We start from the raw sequence: 14,426 nt of genomic DNA, 5'->3' as shown, positions 1-14,426 counted from the left end.
CAGAGTTAATTGATATTGCAGCATTTGCGTCGTGATGCGAGCGTCTTGTTGAGTGGCATCCTAAAGTTTGTATTCTCAAACCGTACAGAGCGTTAACACAATGAGTCCAACTGTTGATTGTCTGTGCCATTGTGATTGTTTCCTTGGTTCGGCCCAGGGAGCAAGCATCTTCATCGATCCTTTAGTGCATTGGACCATTGATTTACGATTTCCAATATGGTTGTTACGGTGTCTGTGATTGGTAAAGGAGATGAGCTTTCATTCACTCAACAAGTAGCAAGGCAGAAACAAAAGGTGCTAATAAAACTGGATTACATCAGAGCAGGGGTTCTCAAAACCCTCATTTGATTGACCGAATTGACTTAGGACCTTGAGATGTCTTACGTCACAAGCTTGGTTCCTCGTGACGTCATAATGGCATGAAGTCAGTGTCGAACTGTTGGAGGTTTAGGTCGAATAAATAATAGTCGAAGGGGGGGAGAAAGCAGAGCGAAGGAATCGAACCGTGTCGGTGTGTTCATCTGGGCTTGGATTGTCACAACGGATGAGCAAATGTGTGATGTACTTTTGATTATTCTTTTTATTGTACACAACACAAAAATATTACTTTCAAACAACAACAAGACACGACAGGTGAGGAATACAGAACAAAATCATTTTGATTCCTCTTTTGGAAACTGATGTTTGAGTTTTCTCATTTCCTGAGTAAATGCAAAAGGGTGTTAAGAGCTGGTGATGTAGTTATGTGGTTATGCCACGGCAGTGTTAAGAGTTGGTGATGTACAGTAGTTATATGGTTATGCCACGGGATTGTTAAGAGCTGGTGATGTGGTTATGTGGTTATCCCATGGGATTGTTAGGAGCTGGTGATGTAGTTATGTGGTTATCCCACGGGATTGTTAAGAGCTGGTGATGTAGTTATGTGGTTATCCCATGGGATTGTTAGGAGCTGGTGATGTAGTTATGTGGTTATCCCACGGGATTGTTGAGAGGTGGTGATGTGGTTGTGTGGTTATCCCACGGAATTGTTCAGAGCTGGTGATGTGGTTGTGTGGTTACTCCACGAGATTGTTAAGAGCTGGTGATGTAGTTGTGTGGTTATCCCACGAGATTGTTAAGAGCTGGTGATGTAGTTGTGTGGTTATGCCACGGCAGCTTTAAGATGTGGTGATGTAGTTATGTGGTTATGCCACGGCAGCTTTAAGATGTGGTGATGTAGTTATGTGGTTATCCCACGGCAGTGTTAAGAGCTGGTGATGTGGTTATGTGGTTATCCCACGGGATTGTTAAGAGCTGGCGATGTAGTTTTGTGGTTATTCCACGATATTGTTAGCTGGTGATGTAGTTGTGTGGTTACTCCACTGCAGCTTCAAGATGTGGTAATGCAGTTATGTGGTTATCCCACGGCAGTGTTAAGAGCTGGTGATGTGGTTATGTGGTTATCCCACGGGATTGTTAAGAGCTGGTGATGTAGTTTTGTGGTTATTCCACTATATTGTTAAGAGCAGGTGATGTGGTTATGTGGTTACTCCACTGCAGCTTCAAGATGCGGTGATGTAGATATGGGGTTATTCCACGGCAGTGTTAAGAGCTGGTGATGTGGTTATGTGGTTATCCCACGGGATTGTTAAGAGCTGGTGATGTGGTTATTTGGTTATTCCATGGTGGTATTAAGAGCTGATGATGCAGTTTTGCTTTATGAGGTCGAGATCTAGCTGGTAGTATAAATAAACGTCTCACACGATGAGTCAAAAGGGCGGATGATGTGATTGTGTCACGTAATATTTAAGAGGATGGTGTCGATGGGAACTGGTTTGCAGGTTTGCTTCACGGTGGTGTTTTGACTGCTGGTGTGTGCCACCTGCCATAAAGGGTAAAAGGTGTAGTCATTTATGGGGCAGATGAGAGAGGGGTGGGCGAAGGTACAGTGGTCACGTGGTATCACTGGCACGGTGCTGCGGTTTTAGCACATTATTTCAAGGGACATCGGTGCATTTGTCCCATGCTATCCCAGATTGTCAGTGTAGTTGTCACATGGTGTGTCGAGGTCCACGGTGGGTACGGGTTGTCACAAACTGCAGATTATAACCCATTGTTAGAGCATCCTTACATTTAGACACACACACACGGCGCAAACCTCCCAACGCCAAGCGACCACGGCGACTACTCCCTCGCATGCAGAATAGTGCACGTGATGTTCGAGGAAATGAGTGCGTGTCAAGGGGAAAAACAACGATGTGTATATCACCATCACGATCACCGTGGAGTGACAAGTTGAACACTCACTGAGTAAGAGTAGCCTGCTCCTTTCGCCTTGTTTTACTTGCACACTACTTTAGTAATATCCATTAATAATCACATCAATGTTTGAACGTGTCCAAGACAGTGACGTGTTTCGACGGAGTGGTGTTGTTTAAAGATCAACATTTATTACTTGGACAGATCACTGATCGACATGCGGTTGGCGGGATGGAGTGCAAGTCCGGTTTCCACCAATCATTGGAGGCCGATAAGCACCGTCGCAGCGTGGGAGCTGCGGGGCCCTGCACTCAATGATCGAATGAATGAAACATCCCGGAGAGCTAACAGGGGGCTCCCAGGGCCGCCGCCACCTGCTGTCGTCAGGCTCGCAACTCTCCGGGGTTCACTTGGCGGAACGTGCTCTCAAGTCGTGGAGCAGGGAGCTCGGGCTCGCAGTGCCAGGCGCGCCGGGAGCGCGTCCGACGCTCCGTACCAACAGCCCGTTCCGCACTCCGCGGAGGCACTCAAGGTAAAGTGCGAGCAAAAGCGGCGAGCAATACATGACGTGCAATTTTCCGGCTTACTGCGCGTGGACAGCGAGCGCGTCTGGCCTGCTGCTTAGCTCGAGTCGCTGCGGGCCCTCCGATCCGGGTTCGATCCCAGGCGAGGGCTCTTGTGCGCGCGCCAAGCCCATTTTGGTTATGCTCTTGTTCCGAGAAGTGTCCATTGGAGCTCGAATGCATGGGAGCAGCAGGCAATGCAGGCACGATTCTTTCTGTGGACGAGGGGTCGGAGGGCGGGGGATCCTATCGTGCCACGCGTTCCCACTCGATCAAGGCCGCCCCTTTGGGCTGCTCTCCGACCTGGGCCGGTCGGGCCAGGTGGTGGTGGGTGGCAACGTGCCGGGAAAGGCATCCGCGGCCTGTAACCCACACGCACCCCTCCCTTTCACATCTCCCCTCCTCACTCCCCCAAACCCTCCCCACTACCTCGCACGCAGCTGGGCACGTGGGGGAGGCGCCGTTTATAGCGGTAAAGCTACACCAAAGTGAACTGCAGTTTGTTCCACAGTGGCGAGCCAAATGTGGCCCCAACGGAATTCGGGGAATTAAACTGGATCGGGATGATGCCATTAAGTAGCTTATTATTACCCTTTTTAGATGGTACCGATGCACGATACTGTGCGCTGCCTTTTCGTTTTGTATTCGGGCCAATCTTGTGGCGTGTGCATATAAATGCGCCATTACGCATTTCCTAGCGGTTTGAAGATGGCGAAGCGTCTGCCGGTGATTTGCGCACAACAGAAGGCGACCGGGGGAAGGGGAAGGGGGCTGGGGGCTATTGAGGAACGTGTCCCCCTCCCTCATGGCAAGGCTGTATTGAGGCGCCGGGGAAACACAATCGATAGGCTTAGACAAACCCAGCCATAACAGATGAAATCGATCTGACGGTATTGAACTGAGAACGCCAGGAGTCGAGTTACTGGTGCATTTGTAGCGCAGGGTGAGTGTACGATTGTTATCGGTGAGGGTATGCTGCAAAATTGCACACTAACTTGTCCATCATCGCTCAGTGCCAGGGAGTGCGATCGACCGGGTTCTATCTGCAAGCTTTGGAACCCAACTCGGCAATGGCCGCAATCCCTGAACTTTGGAAATAAATAAATAAATGAATGAAAAACGAACAACAGGGCAGGTGTCAAATCAAAATTGGAATAAAACTTGTCGATCAGTTGTCTAACTACATTTACACATTTCTGTTACGTAAAGGGAGTACTTTGCACGTGGTTGGACACTTTACATAGTAACGTGGTGTCTTATCGATTACAGAAGCGTGTGTCCATTGAAACCCGGCTACAAGTGCAACACTCGAATCTCCATGTTCCTAAAGTTATGCTCAACACATTGTCAAACACCTGCGCAATTGCATGTATTGGTTAAAAATTCAGGGAGGGTGTTGCAGCAAGGAGTATGCCGTCCCTCAGACGGACGTCAAGCCGTGCATCCCTCCTGCGAGTATCGGCTAGTGGTCCAAGATCCTATGGTGTCTTTCGAAAGCAGTGGGCTGTGGTGTGCCTATAACCTGTACTGATTCCAAACCTCACAGCCATACCCTGGATCGTGAGGCAAACAGCAGGAATATTATACATATATCGTGTGTGTGTGTGTGTGTGTGTGTACGTACACATACATACATACATACATACATACATACATACCAACCATACCCAAGTAAATAGACACATATAAACAAACATAAGTAAATAATAATCATAAAAACAAATAAATAAGTGCTTTTGTCATTTTGCACAAGTCCAGTTTTTCTCATTGTTCAAGACATCCACGATCAATAACTACGTCCACTGTAAATAACGACAACCAACGATCAATAACTACGTCCGCAATCAACAACTACGTCCACTGTAAATAACTACATCCACTTTCAATAAGTACGTCCACTGTAAATAACGACAACCAACGATCAATAACTACGTCCACTGTAAATAACTACATCCATGATCAATAACTACGTCCACTGTAAATAACGACAACCAACGATCAATAACTACGTCTGCAATCAACAACTACGTCCACTGTAAATAACTACATCCACTTTCAATAAGTACGTCCACTGTAAATAACGACAACCAACGATCAATAACTACGTCCACTGTAAATAACTACATCCATGATCAATAACTACGTCCACTGTAAATAACGACAACCAATGATCAATAACTATGTCCGCAATCAACAACTACGTCCACTGTAAATAACTACATCCACTTTCAATAAGTACGTCCACGACCAATAACTACATCCACCATCAACAACTACGTGCATTATCAATAACTACGTCCACCATCAATAACCTCATCCACTTTAAATAACTATGTCCACCACCAATAACTACATCCATGATCAATAACCACGTCAACGATCAATATCTACATCCACGATCAATAACCACGTCCACTGTAAATTACTACATCCACTCTCAATGACTACTTCCACTATCAATAACTACATCAACTTTCAATAACCACATCCACTGTAAATAACTACATCCACAATCAATAACTACATCCATGGTAAATAACTACGTCCACTGTAAATAACTACGTGCACTATGAACAATTACGTCCATGACCAATAACTACGTCCACTGTAAATAACTACGTCCACGATCAATATCTACATCCATGATCAATAACCACGTCCACTGTAAATTACTACATCCACTATCAACAACTACATCCACTATCAATTACTACGTCCAATATCAATAACTACATCAACTTTCAATAACCACGTCCACTGTAAATAACTACGTCCACGACCAATAACTACGTCCACTGTAAATTACGTCCACTACCAATAACTACATCCACGATCAATATCTACCTCCACTATCAATAACCATGTCCACTGTAAATAACTACTTCCGCTATCAATAACTACGTCTGCTATCAATAACTGGATCATGGGGTGTGGCGCTGCCGGTACCTGTGCGGGAGGACGAAAGTCCGAGTCTTCAGGTCCTTGGTACTTCCAGTCTTGCTCTATGGATGCGAGACTTGGACTCTGACCAAGGATCTGAGACGGAGACTTAATTCCTTTGGTACCAGGTCTCTTCGGAGAATCCTTGGCTATCGCTGGTCGGATTTTGTGTCCAACGAGCGGTTGCTGAGAGAGACTCGGATGAGATTTGTTACCTGCATAGTCCGTGAGCGTCAGTTGCGGCTGTATGGACATGCGGCTCATTTTCCTGACGCTGATCCTGCTCACCAGATGCTCTCAGCGAGGGAGTCTCATGAGTGGAGGAGGTCAGTGGGCCGACCACGTGCCTCGTGGTTGCAGCAGATTGACCATCATCTCAAGGAGATGGGGATGGGCCTGGCATCTGCCTGGGGGATGGCCAGACGGAGGCCCCTGGAGTACCGGCGGAAAGTGGACGCAGCGAAGCGCTGTTCTGGCACATGCTCCCATACCTGACCTGACTGTAAATAACTACGTCCACTACCAATAACTACGTTCACTGTAAATAACTACGTGCACTATGAACAATTACGTCCACTACCAATAACTACATCCACGACCAATAACTACGTCCACTGTAAATAACTACGTCCACTGTAAATAACTACGTCCACGATCAATGTCTTCATCCACGATCAATAACCACAAGTCAGGGGGTCAGGTATGGGAGCATGTGCCAGAACAGCGCGTCGCTGCGTCCACTTTCCGCCGGTACTCCAGGGGCCTCCGTATGGCCATCCCCCAGGCAGATGCCAGGCCCATCCCCATCTCCTTGAGATGATGGTCAACCTGCTGCAACCACGAGGCACGTGGTCGGCCCACTGGCCTCCTCCACTCATGAGACTCCCTCGCTGAGAGAATCTGGTGAGCAGGATCAGCGTCAGGAAAACGAGCCACATGTCCATACAGCCGCAACTGACGCTCACGGACTATGCAGGTAACAAATCTCATCCGAGTCTCTCTCAGCAACCGCTCGTTGGACACAAAATCCGAGCAGCGATAGCCAAGGATTCTCCGAAGAGACCTGGTACCAAAGGAATTAAGTCTTCGTCTCAGATCCTTGGTCGGAATCCAAGTCTCGCATCCATAGAGCAAGACTGGAAGTACCAAGGACCTGAAGACTCGGACTTTCGTCCTCCCGCACAGGTACCGGCAGCGCCACACCCCATGATCCAGTAAATCCATGACTCCCCAGGCCCGTCCCAGATGACTATTGACCTCTGACTCGCAGCCAGCAGAGACATGAATATCACTGCCAAGGTAAGTGAATCTCTCCACGACCTCAACATCCTCACCACAAACAGACACAGACAGGACAGCAGCATCCAAGATGTCACCGAAAGCCTGGATCTTAGTTTTGACCCAAGAAACCTGTAATCCCAGTGGCTCCGACTCCTCATTCAGCACCTCGAGGGCCCCCAAAAGGATGTCTAAAGTCTCCGCAAAGATGACTGCATCATCTGCAAAATCAAGGTCCGAGATCTTGACATTCCCAAACGATGCACCGCAGCTTGATCTCTCCGACATCTTCCCTAAAATCCAGTCCATACAAGTGCTGAACAGTGTGGGGGCCAGTACACACGCCTGACGAACTCCAGTAACAACTGGAAATAAGTCAGAGATGGTACCACCACACTTCACAGCACTATCAGTACCAGAGTAGAGTTCAGACATCAGATCGATCAGTTTTGGTGGCACCCCACGAAGACCAAGAATCCTCCAGAGGACATCCCGATTCACTGACTCGAACGCTTTACAGAGATCAACATAGGCTGCAAGCAGCCCCTGCCGAAACTCTCGTCTGCGTTCGGTGAGGACACGAAGGGCAAGGATACGTTCAATCGTTGACCTCTTTGGTGTAAAGCCTGACTGCTCTGGACGCTGGTGCTCAAGCAGATGGTGGCGAACCCTATCAAGAATTATCCGAGCAAAGACCTTGCCCGGCACTGAGAGCAGCGTCACCCCTCGGTAGTTGTTGCAGTCTTGGCGATCACCCTTCCCTTTCCAGAGAGGGACAACAAGGGCCCTCTTCCAGTCAGTTGGAATGATGCCTGTGTTCCAGGCAGAGCACAAAACTGCATGCAACGACACGAGTGCAGCACTTCCACCAGCCTAAAGAAGTTCAGCATGGATGCCACAGATCCCTGGAGCTTTGCCCCATTTCAACTGGTTCACCGCAGCCCGTGTTTCCACAAGCGAAGGTGGACCACAGTTGATTTTAGGATCAGCAACAGGGATTGTAACACCCTTGACGTCCAACTCGACAGCTGGGGGATCAGCCTGGTACAACCGCTCAAAGTAACCGGCCCAGCGGGCCTTCACTTCAGACTCCTCTGTCAAGAGCCTACCACTCTCTGCTCGTACTGCAGTGCTCCGAGGGATGGGCTTGGATGAACGCAATGCGCGAATTCCCCTGTAAGCGGGACGAGAATCACCTGTCCACAGGTGATGCTCTACCCCCCCCCTCACAGATTCCTCGCACATAGGCCTCCTTGTCCACCCTCAGTGCACGTACAGTTTTTCGCTTCAGTTCCCTGAACAGCTCAGCTCTGCCATTCAGCCTGGGAGACGGTTTAGTCGCCGACAACCCGACCATGGAACAGGTTAGTACAGGTTTACATGGCACCTGTCGCAGGTCACAGATCGAACCTGACCTGACAAAAAAATAACCACGTCCACTGTAAATTACTACATCCACTCTCAATGACTACTTCCACTATCAATTACTACGTCCACTATCAATAACTTCATCAACTTTCAATAACCACGTCCACTGTTAACTACGTCCACGATCAATATTTACATCCACTATCAATATCCACGTCCACTGTAAATAACTACATCCACTCTCAATAACTACTTCCGCTATCAACAACGACATCCCCTAGAAATAACTACGTCCACTATCAATATCTACATCCACTATCAATTACCACATCCACTGTAAATAACTACATCCACTATCAATTACCACGCCCACTGTAAATAACTACATCCACAATCAATTACCACGTCCACTGTAAATAATTACATCCACTCTCAATAACTACTTCCACTATCAACAACTACATCCCAATCACTATCAATAACTACATCCACTATTAATAACTACATCAACTTTCAATAACCACGTCCACTGTAAATAACTACGTCCAACTATCAACAACTACGTCCACTATCAACAACTACATCCACTATCAATAACTACACAAGTACAGTTTACATTGTTGTTCAAGTGCAGTTAAGGGATGCTAACTGTCCAACAGAAGCATTCTTAGTGATTTACAGTTACACATACAATATTACAATGAACCACAGTGAAGTGTCACAAAAGTACAGTTGCACACAATTTACAAGTACAGTCTGATTAATTGTTGTAAAACTATACAATTGCATTTCGTTAGTCATACTTACACAAAGTTTTGTGTGAGTAAAGTTCAGTTCATTATGTATTACAATGTACAGTTGCACTCTCTCAAAGTGGTACAGTACACTTCGAGATCATAGTTTCACTAGTATACAGTTACACTGCATACAGTTCAGTTACAATGTTACGGTGCAGTTTGAGACCATAGTTACATTAGTATACGGTTACAGTGCATCAAGTACAGTTACAGTGCACAAGGTAAGGTTACAGTGTTAAGTACAGTTGGAGACCTTACTGTAATTACACTCATATACAGTTTCACTGCATACAGTTCAGTTACAATGTTACGGTGCAGTTTGAGACCATAGTTACATTAGTATACGGTTACAGTGCATCAAGTACAGTTACAGTTTTAAAGTACAGTTAGAGACCTTACTCTAATTACACTCGTATACAGTTACAGTACATACAGTGCAGTTATAGGCCATAGTTACACCAGTATACAGTTACAGTGCACAAGGTGAGGTTACGGTGTTGCAGTAGAGTTAGATACCTTGGTGTAATTACACTCATATACAGTTACAGTGCATACAGTACAGTTATAGACCATAGTTACACCAGTATATACAGTTACAGTGCACAAGGTGAGGTTACAGTGTTGCAGTACAGTTAGATACCTTAGTGTAATTACACTCATATACAGTTACAGTGCATACAGTACAGTTATAGACCATAGTTACACCAGTATACAGTTACAGTGCACAAGGTGAGGTTACAGTGTTGCAGTACAGTTAGATACCTTAGTGTAATTACACTCATATACAGTTACAGTGCATACAGTACAGTTATAGACCATAGTTACACCAGTATACAGTTACAGTGCATAAAGTACATTTACAGTGCACAAGGTGAGGTTACAGTGTTGCAGTACAGTTACCCAGGTCGAAAAACCAGTTAAAACCAGTACACATTTTCAACTGGTCTCTATTGGTTCTAATTGGTCTTTAACTGGTCTCTATTGGTTTCAACTGGTACCAGTTAAATTCAGTCAGAATTCCAATTTCCCAGTTGAAAAAACCAGTAGCTCATATTTGTACCAGTTAAAGTCTTACTGGTTCCAGTTGATACCAGTTGCAATGTACTGGTTCCAGTTGATACCAGTTGCAATGTACTGGTCTCCCAGTTGATACCAGTTACAATGTACTGGTCTCAGTTGATACCAGTTAGTTAAATACAATTGTATTTCAACTGGTAATATATCACTCTATTCCAATTTCCATATTAAAACCAGTAAGAAACCAACTGGCTTTACTGGTACCAGTTGGCTACTGGTTTTCAACTGGTACCAGTTGACCAGTAAGCTACTGGTCTTTACTGGTTTTTTGACCTGGGTAGATACCATAGTGTAATTACACTAGTTTACAGTTATGGTACACAAGTTAAGGTTACAGTGCATACAGTACAGTTGGAGACCATATTTACACCACTATACAGTTACAGCGTATAAAGTACATTTGCAGTGCACAAGATGAGGTTACAGTGTTACAGTACAGTTGCAGACCTTAGTGTAATTACACTAGTATACAGTACAGTTAGAGACCATAGTTTACACTAGTATTCAGTTGCAGTGCATAAAGTACAGTTACAATCCACAAGCTGCAGTTAGTGTTACAGTACAGTTGGAGACCATAGTTACACGAGTATACAGTTACAGTGCATAAAGTACAGTTACAATGTTACATTGCAGTTAGAGATGTAAATTACACTAGTATACAGTTCCAGTACAAAAAGTACAGTGATAATGTTACAGTTGATTTTGACAGTTACATTACACAAAGTACAGTGACAGTGTGACAGTACATTTACACAGTTACAGTACACAAAGTACAGTGATAGTGTTACAGTAGATTTAGACAGTTACAGTACACAAAGTACATTGAAAGTGTTACAGTAGATTTCGACAGTTCCAGTACAGTGATAGTGTTACAGTAAATGTAGACAGTTCCAGAACACAAAGTACAGTGAGTGTTCCAGTAGATTTAGACAGTTCCAGTACACAAAGTACAGTGATAGTGTTACAGTAGATTTAGACAGTTGCAGTACACAAAGTACAGTGATAGTGTTACAGTAGATTTAGACAGTTACAGTACACAAAGTACAGTGATAGTGTTACAGTAGATTTAGACAGTGACAGTACATAAAGTACAGTGATAGTGTTACAGTAGATTTAGACAGTTACAGTACACAAAGTACAGTGACAGTGTTACAGTATATTTAGACAGTTATAGTACACAAAGTACAGTGATAGTGTTACAGTAGATTTAGACAGTGACAGTACATAAAGTACAGTGATAGTGTTACAGTAGATTTAGACAGTCACAGTACACAAAGTACAGTGATAGTGTTACAGTAGATTTAGACAGTTACAGTACACAAAGTACAGTGATAGTGTTACAGTAGATTTAGACAGTTACAGTACACAAAGTACAGTGATAGTGTTACAGTAGATTTAGACAGTTACATTACACAAATGTGTGGTTGTACATTGTTACAGTACAGTTAGACATGTTGATTTCAAAAATACCGACACAGTGCCCAAAGTGCAGTTGCTTTGTTGGAAAATAGGATTTGCTGTAATCATTAGAAAAGTCGATGACGTCAGTACAGGAGCACAGTTACATTCTCGGTAAATACAACGAGAGATGTACATTACAAGTAAATGAGTACAAAGTTTCCAAAAGGTACAGTACAGTTCACTACTTCCAAAGAAGTGGGGTCGAGAGAATCGATCGATCGACAGGGGTTGACCATGTTCTGGTTTGCATAAGTTGATGTTAATATGACGTCATAAGTAATAATACAGGTTCTTGAAATCCGAGAAAATGGAAATAACATTTCCTGGACGTGTTTAAAATAATATATATATATATATATATATATATATATATATATATATATATATATATATATATATATATATATATGTATTATGTATACACACATGCCGGAAGCATATGTATGTGTGTGTTGCGGGTCGCTGTGAATCGAATACCCCACGAGCTAAGAGCGCACACCTGCATCCTAGCCTCGTTTCAAGTCTCCGGTGCGTACACGGGATCTGAGAATACCTGCATGCGGTTGCTCGGTAACGCAGCAACACCTGGATCCTCAGGTCCCCACGAAGTCCCCGCATACACTATATCACCCGAGCTCGCACTTCCCGGGAAGGCGCGTACGCGCCTCCGATTGGTATGCAGCGCGCACTGCACGTGCGAGCGAAGCAACATTAAGCGTCACCGCGGAAACATCGCATAACATCGGTACCGACGTGTTCGTGCCATTAATACAACACCGAAGGGGTTTCATTGGCGACCTCATCAAACGTCACAAATGCCGAAGATCAGGAGACCCCGGTGTTTCCTTGAATTGCGGTCCGATGTAAATGTCGGCGTTTACAAGATGAACGCCCCCCCCACCACCCATAACCCCCTAATCTACGACTTCATCGAATGCCTTATCATTACATGCAGGTTACAATGAACGGATGCGCGTTCAGCCGTCACGACATGTACTCTCTGGGCGCTGCTGTTACGTCAATAGGATCTATATAAAGCGATCTTCGTGGTGGTGTCTCGAGGCGGGAGTCGATCCCGCTTGCGAGTGCAGAGCCACAGTCCCACGGCGCTTGGGTAACAAGCGACGATTCCTCCCGCCTGGCCGCCACAGCAAGGAGGGGCAGGGAGCAGCAGGGGAGGGTAAGAGGGGGAGGGGGTCCAGCGACTCAAAGTGCGATCATCGGACGAAGTTTTCTTTTTTTAATTTCCACAAAATCCTCACTCTCTCTCTCTCTCTCTCTTGCGCGCTTTTCTCACCCCCCCCCACAGCGTGAACCTCCAGGTGCCCCTCCTCTCGGTTGGCGCCGCACGCACGCACGCACGCACGCGCTCCGTGGACACGCGTCTCGTTGAGCCCGGGAGGCGCGGCGGAACCGCTGTTCATTCATCGAGCGCATTGCTTTCCACCGGCCAGGGGAATCTCGCACTCATCTTGCTGTACCTGGGGTGCGACGGTCGTCGCGACTTGCAGAGTACTTGCGGTAAGTCCGGAGATGGTCTGTTGGGGGTGAGGGGCGATCTTTAACATGTGTCATCTTTAATGGGGTCTTCGCTCCATGACATCCGTTGGAGGCCAGCTTATCCCCCCCCCCCCTATTCCTCCCACATCAACACCCACCCCTTCCCTCCGTCCGAGCCGTCGACATACCGAGCAAGCAATAAAACTTTACCCCTTGTTCTTGTTTGTCACCTGCAGAAGTTCCGAGCGGGATTTATTTATTTTGACGAGAACTTTTCCGCGTCAGTACCATTCGGAATTCCCTTTCTGTCGAACCTGACGTCACACTCGCAAAACCTTGGGACTCGCCCCGAGTTCACTCAAGAAGCCCGCCGGACGAACCGCTCGACATTTACATGATTGATGCAACGAGCCCGTTGAGTATTGAACGTTATGCCGGAGTCAGGGAATCGAGCTCCGTTTGGGACGTTTGATTATTTATTTATTTAAACCGAACGCCTTAATTACGATGATGAACGACGCGGGGGGTCTTGTATTGATGCGCGTCTGTTCGACCGAGATTAGCACGTAACCGAAGGGTCATCCCCACAACTCGTGCTGGTGGTGCCGCTCGGACGGTACTGGCATGTCGAACTTGTCTGAGCGGACATTCGCGAATGGTTCGTCCACGGTGACCATTAATTCATGGACTCCCTTTGGCACCTTCGGACGAGGGATCAACATCAGCCTCGCGGTGCGGACTGCACAGTGCGGCCGATTGTCCGGAGGTCCACACCATGGGGTGCTCTCCGATTCACCCTTTGGAACACCGACTAGGCTGAGCTGACCGACGTACCGTGACACTCGAGCGACATCCCGGTCCCACGGGACGGTGGACAAAGTTTATCCCGAGTTGAGACGGCTCGCCGGTAACTGGCCTGGGTTTGGTACCGGTGACGGTCCGACTGTGCCGTGCCAGCCCCCCCCCTCGCCGCCCCTCCATGATGCAAGTGCTGGTTAATTATGAACACAGTGCGGCGGCTTGTTTTCTCCGAGGGCTGTTACAAAATTGCCAAACGTTCATAAATTAGATCAACCCGTGTCTGTTAATGATCACTCGACGTTTGTTTGAGCGCATTGTAGTTCTACACGGACCCCAGCAAATTGGTTGCAAAACTCAAACGGGGTTCAAATTGAACATATCGGTGAACCCACATGGGCGTGTA

The 14,426-nt window shown here is 46.3% G+C and overlaps 1 protein-coding gene across 2 annotated transcripts in view; it reads left to right on the top strand.

Moving 5' to 3' along the window:
• The first annotated feature begins 2,019 nt into the window (after positions 1-2,019).
• ESRRG (estrogen related receptor gamma) overlaps positions 2,020-14,426 on the top strand; it is a 461,392-nt gene continuing 448,985 nt past the window's right edge. The window contains exons 1-2 of one of the 2 annotated variants that reach the window (XM_085887365.1): positions 2,020-2,770; positions 13,032-13,243. The gene's annotated coding sequence lies outside the window, so the exon portion shown is untranslated. Of the gene's footprint in view, positions 2,771-12,722; positions 12,903-13,031; positions 13,244-14,426 lie in introns of those variants that run through there. The other variant, XM_085887364.1, reaches the window with a different exon arrangement.

This window comes from Eptatretus burgeri, chromosome 7 (assembly GCF_056783735.1).
Source record: "Eptatretus burgeri isolate ZD-2024b chromosome 7, Ebu_testis_v1, whole genome shotgun sequence".
Taxonomy (NCBI): Eukaryota; Metazoa; Chordata; class Myxini; order Myxiniformes; family Myxinidae; genus Eptatretus; species Eptatretus burgeri.
This window is presented reverse-complemented; position numbering and strand designations above follow the sequence as displayed.